General features: G+C 33.3%; 1 non-coding gene across 1 annotated transcript; it reads right to left on the bottom strand.

The window, feature by feature from the left end:
- Positions 1–9,255: 9,255 nt before the first annotated feature.
- Positions 9,256–9,363, bottom strand: LOC124889878. The gene has a single exon (XR_007048791.1). It is a non-coding gene; the product is annotated as a small nucleolar RNA R71 (small nucleolar RNA).
- Between the last annotated feature and the right edge of the window lie 300 nt (positions 9,364–9,663).

The following is a 9,663-nucleotide window of genomic DNA, read 5'->3' as shown; positions in this document are numbered from 1 at the left end:
CATTTCTAATTAAAGGCTCTAATTTCACATGTATTAGCTAATATTTCTTCCTCCTGTGTATGCCACCCTCGGTTGGCCTTAGTAATCTAATTTAATATTTTAGAAGCATGCTCTAGTCGTAGACTTAGGATGGCCCCACCTATGATAGTGTTTTCTGCAGCTTTAGTGTTAGAATTCAAATCCCTATAAAAGATCTCTAGAAAATTTCTACTAGTAATTTTGTAATTTGGCACATTCTTCAGCTTTTTCTTGAACCTCAATAATATCTCGTATAGGCCTATAAATGCAACTGATTGAAGTAATATATTTTATCATTCAACAGCATTCTTGAGTGCATAAAAAATTGGTCAAATAACTAAGTCCTCAACTCATTCCAAGTAGTGATATATCCATAGAATAGCTCACCTAACCATAAAGTAGTTTCCCCTATCGTAGAGAATTGGAGTAATCTCAGTAGAATCACCTCCAGAGTCATCTCAGGAAAATTATTTCAAGTGTAGATCCCCACAAATTTCATAATATGCATATTTGCATCATTAATAAGTAGGCCAACAAATACCTCTTTCAAATTCGATAGCTGGATCTTCACACTTGTGAAATCAAACTTAGTACCTTGAGGTAATTTCGATGGAATGATGGCACCTTTTTCAATCACCTCCACATACCCCAAATTTTTCTTTGGATAGTAAGAAATAATAAGAAATTATTTGATTGAATGTTTTCCCTATTTCTTTTTAATTTTTCCCTTACATCAAGTAGAGCTAAATCATCTGCCTCTTATTTCTTGGCTCTTTCTTCCCTTGCAACTCGGTGGATAGCTGATTGCCTAGCACTTTCTTCAACCATTAACCTAGCAGTTACCTATTCTAAAGTTCTTAAACATTATACTAGAGTGGACAATTTATTATTTTTGGGTCATCGTGAACACCATCGAGTAGGTCTCCTTAATCGTGAACTGCTTTCTCCATACTTTAATTTTGTCTCAGATTTCTCACAAGTTTAAGAACAAATAGAATCATGGGATCTCCTTTACTTCAAGTATGAGGCATACACTGGCGTGTGCCCAAGAAATAGTAGAAAAGTAAAATCAAAAATAAATCTAACAGCATGATAAACACAATAATTCAACTCTATAATCGTATTTCCTAAAAATAAAACCAAAATTTTATGTCTCCCACATTATGCCTCCCAAAAAGTATAAAGTAGTCGCTGAATCAAATATAGAACCAAACTAGGTTTAGGTCAAACCCACAAAGAATAGGATGGCGTTTAATTAGATATTTGTTGAGGTCAATTAGTGATTAAGTAAAATAAGGGGATTTTATGAAACAAAAGATTATTAGAATAGGTACTTTGATAATTTTAATAAATATGATATGAGCACAAGGATTGTGATCCCCGATGATTTCAGAACTTCCCAGGTTGCTTGTGCTTGCAAACTTTCTTGATGTGCTGCATTAAATACTAACAATATAGGTTTATCTAAATGTGTTATAAACATGATTAGATGAATTTACTCATCGCTTCCCAGATTCAGAGTGTCTCACTACTAACACTTGTTATTGATCTAAGATGAACTATCCTTATTATGTCTCTAGTTAATAGATTATGGTTCATAGACTTAAAACTCAATTGTTATTTCATTTTCCTAGTATATAACTCTCTCCCAATAAATTTTAGAATACAAGCAAGTTCCTAATATATTAGTCCACAGAAGGACAAGTATAATGAAGGGAATACAAATACATGTAAGAACACAGGTCTACATTTGCCTTGCACTTAAACTATTTTATTAATTTATCATGATTTCCACAACACTAGTTGCGGTGTTTAGCTACTCATGGTTACAAGAACATAAGAATAATTCATAGATGAAATCATTGTTATGAACTTACAATAAAAAGTAAACTCCAAAGTGTCAACTTTTAGGAAAACCCTAGAAACGATGTTATATAATCCCAAGAATATGACTTAGAATTAATAACATACTGTAGTGTATGTAATAAATGTGTAAACCCCCAAAAAATAACCCTATAATAGTACTTATAGATGAAAAATATTATTATAAAAAAAACTAACACTGTAATGGCTACCTTGAATGAGAAGAAGGTATGATCATGGTAAGAACCCATGATCATATTTAGCCTTTCATGGTTTGTACTTTGACTTGTTATCTTCCTGGACTTCCACTAGACAAACTAAGGTGGAAGATTATGATTCCATCATACGATTATGTCATCCTCTCATATGATCCATGTGCTACTGAAGTGCTAAAACTTTAAAAAATTATAATCTCTTCCCATGACCATATGGTACGATCGTGCTTTCAAGGAACAGTTGAGGAAAGTTAACTGATCCTCATGCACTTGACTTCTATAGGTTTTGATTTCTCTTCACACTCATGATCATATGATATGACCATGACATTATTGTCTGATTATTGGAACTTTCGTATGAGAGCCTTCTATTTTGAGTCATCTCTAGCTCAATCCTAAGAAATCCTAGGCATGATCATCATCATATCCCACGATATTGTTAAGGCTAGTCTGATGCCAACTTTTTCAAATCTTATGCATTTTCCTTCTCTAAGTCAATAAAGCCTGCGAACACTAAAAGAAACATATCAAAAACACAAAAGTGACCTTATGGGTGCAAGTACACCTCGTTTGAAGAGTCTTAAGTATCATAAGTTCATGGCACGTTAATCACCACTATACATACCTAGTAAATAGTATCAATCATCTTGGCATGATCCACTGTGCTCTGTAAAAACTACCAAAAATCACTAATTGAGTGATTTCTAACAAGCAATAAATATATAAACCCTTTAAAAACTTTCTAATCCTCTCATATTCAATGGATATGTTAGTCATGGAATATTTAGACAAGACATTAAAATAAGCCTCATATAAACAATAGTCACAGTGCCTTGCTCCAAATTATCAAACTCATTTGTCTTTTGGCCCCTCAAGATTATGGCATAAACTGCTCCAAAAAAATCTTAGAAAATTAGGTCCATGATAACTAAGGAGTATCCACTAGCCTATAACTGACAAGAGACCTCCACTACTACCAATCAATACTAGTCAATTTGTAGGTAGTGTATGAAAAACCATGGGACTCAAGTGAACCGAGGTTATGTAACCTCCCATGATAGTCAATCAAAAAATCATAAGCAGATTCAGTAATGGAACCACTAAACTTAGGATGGGAAGTATGATGACTCTCAAATCTCTTCTGTTAATCGGAAATAGTAATAAGACTACAGAGATAGGTAAAATAGCAATCTAGTAGATAAAGCATCAATATGTGGGACCACTATAGTAGCTGGTTGAGCATTGAGAGTCTACAATTTAAAAGTAGTAACCTATCATAGAAGATGTACAGCTCTTATTGTTTGAGAACCATCTGGTGTACTTTGTATAATACCTATCAAGGGAATGCCATCCAAGTGGCCCGAAAGATTGACCAATAACTTCTGTCATACTAGTGTAACCAAGAATCTTTAAGGGGACTTAGATGCTCTATATCCTTTAGCTAATAAACCTCCTAATTATGCTTAATCTTAATCTCAAGAGAGGCTGCTCTAGCTATCCTATATTTAAAGTCACTCCTCATGCCCTATCTCTATCCATTCCTCTGTTGCGGTCCTTGCCTCACCTCTTGACTGAGCTCCAGTTGTAGGTGTTGGCTCAGTATCCTCAACAACTTTAGATCTAGTCCTCACCATCTACATAAAAAGAATGGAATACTAGTTTAGATTATTAGGCATGAACAATATGCACAATATGGAATCAAATTAGAGAAGTTTTTCCTAAAATGTCACATATCCTCCTTAAGATAGATAAAATCATCAATGTATTGATTTATGGTACTTTATTTAGTCATCCTGTTCTATTAATTGTGAGACCAATGAACCTAGTGCTCTGATCTCAATTAGTCCTGAACCAAAAATCATGGTTATGATAGCACGTACCCCAACTCCGCTTTCGTAATTAATCTTAAAATCCCCAACAAATATGAAAAATGAAAAGGAGAAGAAATCCAAAATATATGAATAAAGATACAGTTGAATTCCATAATATGGTATCATAACAATAAATAACATCTATGACAATACAGAAATTTGATAATATGTCGTTGTCTCTGAATACAAGTAAAGACATAAAGGGTAGATGGAGGTTGGAATAAGACTTTAGATGGGGAGCTCACCCATAATCCAAATTAGCTCGTGCAGAATAAATTAGCTACTATGGGTCACACTGGTACTAAGATCTGCACTAAAAAAGGAATAGAAATATGATTGAGTTTGTTCTACATATATTAAGTATGTATCACTGGTCGAAAGAGAAAAATACAAAACTAAAATAGTAATGAATAATATGAACACATTTCCACTGCATACAAAAAAGTTTTCAAAAGTGGCTCAAACTGTATCTCTTAACAATTCTACAACGTATAAGATAACTACATGTGAATATATAATGCAAGTCTAAATAAACAAGAGCAAACACATAACTACAAGTACAACTAATTCAATGCAATGAAAATGTGGTTGGATGATAATGAAGTAAGCCATCACATATCATCCATCGCATGGCCTCATATACTTTTTTTTAGCTTAAGTTTCTAGGAAAGGACCCATAGAAGGTTTGCAACCCATATACTTTCACAATCTCAATATTAATTAACTTTGCCAGCAAAATCTTTGGTAAAAAGTTTTATAAAGTCTACTAATTTTTTTTAAAATCAATGTTTCTCTATGGTACCAATTCCATGTATATGACTCAATGAAATGAGGATGCATTCTCATAACAAAAATAATATTATATCATGAATCAAATCAATGATGGTATCAACTGAGCAATCTATCTCAATCAATCATAATATAAGTCATCGCATGGAACCAGAATAATGATAGTCATTTAAGGCATCAATAATAAACTCAATCTGGTCATTACACAAATATAGACGAAAAATAATGCTTAAAAAAGATCAATATAGACCCCCACTTGAGTATCACCACAGTAATCACCTCTCGTGTCAAATATAACGCTCATATAGTCCCCTACTCGAGCATCACAACAATAATACTCAAATAATCCCCCATATCGGCAACACGAAAAAATAACATATCAAAATACAAATCTTAATATGCAATCCCCAACCCATAACATACTTAATATAAATGGCTAACTTCCTACACCAATCTTAAGAAATTTTAGTCATAACCTACCTCAAAAAATTAAAACACAAGCATGGACCCTTCAACATGGATCCTTTCCTTTAAGATCACCTATAGAACGAACTATATCTATAAAAAAATATAATCTACACATCAAAAGAAGTCTAACGATACCAATATTGACTACTACCATTTCGAGATGAAAAATTGTTCAAAATAATATCCAAAAGGAAAAGGAGTAAAATAAGAATTTTATTTGAGAGTTAAGTTTTTCATACTTCAAGAACTCTAAATATGAAAACCCATTGAAAGATGAGTTTAAATCAAGCTCAAAATTAATAAAAAGCAATTTTTCCAAGTATCAAATAAAAATCCCAAAATAAATAGTTTAAAATCCATGTTTTGATAATGAAATTAATAAGAAATGATGAAAATAGGCATTTTGAGTTGACCCACACAAGATTAATGAAGCTTCTCTTTGAAATTGCCAAGAACTGAGCCTCCAAAATCTAATAATGCTGAAAATGGGATTTTGAACGTGAAAAAGAATTTAATCATTGCCAGGTATAAATCCTTCTCTGTGAATACGGTCCCCAGATGCAAATGAAAATACCAACCCAACCTAAGTCCACAATTGTAGTCAAACCATTAGATCACGATGAAGACTGGCCACTACTAAGAAATCAATAAGAACAAAGAAACCCAATGCATGCAAGAATTTTTATCTAGAACAACTTGGAACTTCCTCTACTTCTTTAATCCACCATGGTTCCCATAACCATAGCTAAAGGAATTAGCCTCTCATAGTTATGAGATCATTCTTGGAATGTATAGACAAACTCAAAGAATTAATCTCATAATAATGATAGAAGAGAACCCAAAGTCTCAAATTGAATAACAATCAAACAAAGAACAATATAAGTATATGGAAGCCCCAAAGGGCCTATCTCTAAATATATGGCATATCATTAACTAAACAAACTCTAAAGGGTATTTATAGATTACAAGAAACCCTAAAAATCAAATCCTAAATATTATAGGAAAAGTTGATTACAAAAACATCATAGGAGTGTATATAGGTTACATGGGAACCCTAGGAAATAATTTTGAAATGATCCAGAAAAATTAATGTTGGTAACCACTTACTAAGGTCACCTACAGACTGTGTATGTTCCTTAGTAAGTGACAGACCTCCTGCACAGGTCCTGAAGCTCCCTGGACTTGACCCTCTAGCACTGAATAAGGCCACCTATGGATCATAGGTGGCATATACAAACCGTTGGTGCCCTTATTAAGTGACAGAGTCTTCTTTGTCCTATTTTTAAGCCGCTGGACTTCAAGTTCGGACATCTACTTAGGCACTTACTTAAGTAAGTGGAACCTACTTCATAAGTTCCTTGGTAAGTAGCCTAAAACTTCAAATTTTCATCATTTTCTTCTATTTAGCATCCAAAACCTAGTTTTTTCTTCCATTTAGCATTCAAAACCTAGTTTCCTACAAAAACTCCAAAAACATAACAAATCCAACAAAATAGCCATAAGTACATTCATATTTTCCAAGTTTAAATATCATAAGTGCTACGAATTCATTGAACATAAAGACCCTCAACATAGAACATTGCATGTCCTCAGGCATTAAGAACACAACACAATATACGATGATGCTTAACTAAGAGAAACCTAAGATATCTAACACTATCAATCATCAATTTTAGCTCAAAACACATTACCCTCTCTAAGTTTAATATATTAAGAACAATTATGTTTATACATAAATCACAACAACATCACACAAGGGAGTGAAAATATGACATTACATTAGCAATAGACAATTGTGCATATATACAAATTTTACTACCCAAATAGATAAGCAACTAGAAATACAACCCATGCGCCCTAAAAAAAAAGAAGTACCACTCACTTATATAAAATCATGCATGTCAATGCAGGTACAGTCAAGAGAAACACACACTCACAAGAGAAGATTCACCGATGCGCATCAAATACCATAAGTTTGCCCTTATTTTCTTTACCTTAGTTTTTAGATAGTCAACTTAGGATCACTATAGGACTTTATTTAGCTTGTATGTTAGGTTTAGGGAATGGTACGATATATATGGAAATATAGTGACTAAGCCTCATTGCCACTACACTTACTTTGGGGTCTATTTTGATGAGTGGCAAATTTACCACTCATCTATATCAAAATTTGTGCGCACTGTAATGAAATAAGTAAAAATATATATATATATATATATTTCATTAATAAAATGCATTAATGCTCATAGTCTATATGTTTGAAGTTAATCGAATGGAACAATGTAGAAGAGAAGATAAAAAGAGAAGCAAAAGACCAAAATATTAGCATGAGCTAAAAATAAGGACCAGGGATAAACCCTCAAGTACCGCGATCATGACTTAAGGGTCACAATCGCGATCCAAAGCTAAATCCTTTCTCTGTAATCGTAATGAGATCATCATGATCACGTGAGTCGTGAATGCAGTCAACCAAAGGCAATTACTATAGAGTAGGAATGTCTCAAGGGTACAATGGTAAATTCAGAGAGCTAAACCTTTGCACAATTAGGGCATCTTTCAATAAATTTTCAATTTTGTAGAGAGAAAAACTATTCCACATTGGGCAGAGAACAAGTGTAGTATATTCTCAAGAGATTTCTAGTTGAATTTTTGATGAAAGTGTGGATTACTCTTGATTTGATTTTAAATGGAAGCATTGAATGTTAACTTGGGTATATTTCTTTTCTCCAATATCATGAGTAGCTAAATTTCCATCTTAGGGTTATGCTTAAATAGGGTATTAATTTATACAGGGGTTTATTGGTAGTTTAAATTAACAGTTAATGATGTTGGTTTTACTATTACTCTATGCTTGAATTGAGAATTGTGAGTGAAAACTCCAATTTCTTTGTATCCTTCATCTTTCTTGAAAGAGGGATATGTGTGATGAGTAATTGTGAACCAAAAATTGATTTTTGGTTCTTCGTCAGCATTGTCTTAGAAATAAAGATGTCATATGGATTTTCTATGTTCATATGTAGGATCCTAGAAATATGAATTTTAGGTTGAGGTTTGGGTTAATGAATTTTTTATATTTATGAGGTATCGAAAGAATACATGAGTGAAATTAAGTGTTTTGTCGAAAGACTAACACTAAGACCTTAAACCCAACCTACCAAAGTCTCCTATACTAGAATTTGAACAAACCCTTAAATACCAATATACTAATTACCCCTAGGATAGTATGTAGCCAAGAATTCTCTCATTTGGTTTTATTTAACAATTGTTTGCTCCTTTTTAGTGTTATAAGTTGATTTTGTTCAAACAAAGCATTAAGTCATAAGCCTTTCATTTAATTTCATGTCTTGTTTTAAGTTTAGATTATGGGTTAACTCCAAGTCAACTCTCAAGACACATAAGTTTCAAAATATAATTTACACTCCTCATGGATTCAACCCCAAACTAAGTTGGGTTATTATATTAACAACGACTACCTTACATCGAAATGATGGTGTAAGTTGAGCATTATCAAAAATGGTGTTGTTGTCGGAGAGTGGAACTTAGTTTTTGCTTACATGGTGTTGTTAGTAACTTTGGGTTCACCCAATGTCCTTACTTATGTTATTAGTTTTTTTTGTTTTATTAGGCCATGAGCCTTAATAGTTGCAATGAAGGCTCATTTACTGGGCACCTCCAAGATGAGGAACATCTTCACAATGTGTGGCATGCTAATGTTATCCTTATTCCACTAAATAAACGAAATATAGTATTCTATGTGTGAGCATAATGGTCCATATGTTATAAATGAAAGGCCTATTCGTGGGTCAAGCACACGAAGATCCAAAGCTACATTTGAAAATTTTTGTTGAGTTGTGTACCCCATTTGAAAATGCTCATATCACACAAGATTCTATTCAATTATGATTTTTCCCGCTCTCTTTAATGGGCAAATTGGTATTGAGGTTGAGGTATCTACCCGCTGGGTCTATCACATATTAGGTCAAGCTTATGGATGTCTTCTTGGATCGATATTCCCCTCCTTAAAAGATGTTGCATTTATGGAATGAGATCACAAATATTTATCAACTCACTGGAGAGCCTTTGTATGAAGTATGGGAAAGGTTTAATGACTAGCTCATGTAATTCCCTAAGCATAAAGTGCTAGAGAAGATGCTTCTCCAAATATTCTATAGGGAGTTAGACCAATTGAGTAAGACTGTGGTTGATATTACATCAGTTGGGTCTCTTGTTAAATTGTCATATAGAGTGGATTCGACTTTGCTTGAACAAATCATAAAGAAAAATAGGGGGTGGAATACAAGGGACACCAAAGTAGCTATGGGTCCCCCCTGCCTTAATTGTGAACAAGGAGCAAAGAAAAAAGACAAAGAGAAGAACAAAAATATGGCTAAGATGATGACACAATTGGACATTCTTATAATGTATCTAATGAGTTCACA

Source organism: Capsicum annuum, chromosome 12, assembly GCF_002878395.1.
Source record: "Capsicum annuum cultivar UCD-10X-F1 chromosome 12, UCD10Xv1.1, whole genome shotgun sequence".
NCBI classification, from domain to species: Eukaryota; Viridiplantae; Streptophyta; class Magnoliopsida; order Solanales; family Solanaceae; genus Capsicum; species Capsicum annuum.
This window is presented reverse-complemented; position numbering and strand designations above follow the sequence as displayed.